This window comes from Mastomys coucha, unplaced genomic scaffold (genome assembly GCF_008632895.1).
Source record: "Mastomys coucha isolate ucsf_1 unplaced genomic scaffold, UCSF_Mcou_1 pScaffold15, whole genome shotgun sequence".
In the NCBI taxonomy this organism is placed as follows: Eukaryota; Metazoa; Chordata; class Mammalia; order Rodentia; family Muridae; genus Mastomys; species Mastomys coucha.
Genome location: NW_022196897.1, coordinates 55,916,245 through 55,917,065, shown reverse-complemented (window position 1 = coordinate 55,917,065; position 821 = coordinate 55,916,245).

The window sequence follows — 821 nt, the reverse complement described above, 5'->3', positions numbered from 1 at the left end:
TAGTTTTCAATTAAATTTTGTTTGTTTTTCATAGGGAAGCAAATTTATTTACCTCTAACACCAGTGAATATGGAGAGGAGCCCTTTCCCATCTGGAATCTCCCAGGCTCAGGGAGGCCAAAGGTGAGATAAGGAGAAGTAGAAGTTGCCAGTCAGGGGTACTGATTTAGACTGAAGGATCAGGGTACTGGTGTCACCATACACCACATTGGATCTGCCAGTGTGGAGCAGGGACTCTTTACCAGGACTTCTACTTCTCATTCCCTGCCCCCATGTTGCCTGATGTCCCTTACTCCTAGGAAATCTATGCCAGCAATGGAAATACATCCAAATCATAAGTTGTTACACTAAAATCTAATAAAACACAATAAAAAAACATTATGTTTGTCATTTACTTCAGAATACCACTTCTTATGCTATCAAAGAAGTCATGCAGCCTCAGGAATAAAGAAAAAAAATTTCAAAATAATGTAGAAAAAAATTGTGAGCTAAATTCGTGGCAATAGATTTCAAAGACAAGAGAAAGACAAGAGAAAACTTCATGTAGTGTTAGGCAGGCAAAGCCTGGGGCTTCCTATTTCCTGCTGTCGACCCCTGAAAAGGCTAGGATGCAGAAGCTTCAAGGACTTTCTGGAAGGAGTGGGAAGAGGGACAGGTGGGCCCAAAGTTAGAAGAATGGGCTGAAAACCTGTGTAGAGGTTTCAGGAGCACAGCCTACTCCTGCAGCCGGCTGGCAGCTCTTCCCCAGCTCCAGAACACTAGCTACTGCTTCTCTTACCCACAGGCAGGTTTGAGCATAGGGAACATAATACACTGAAGGGG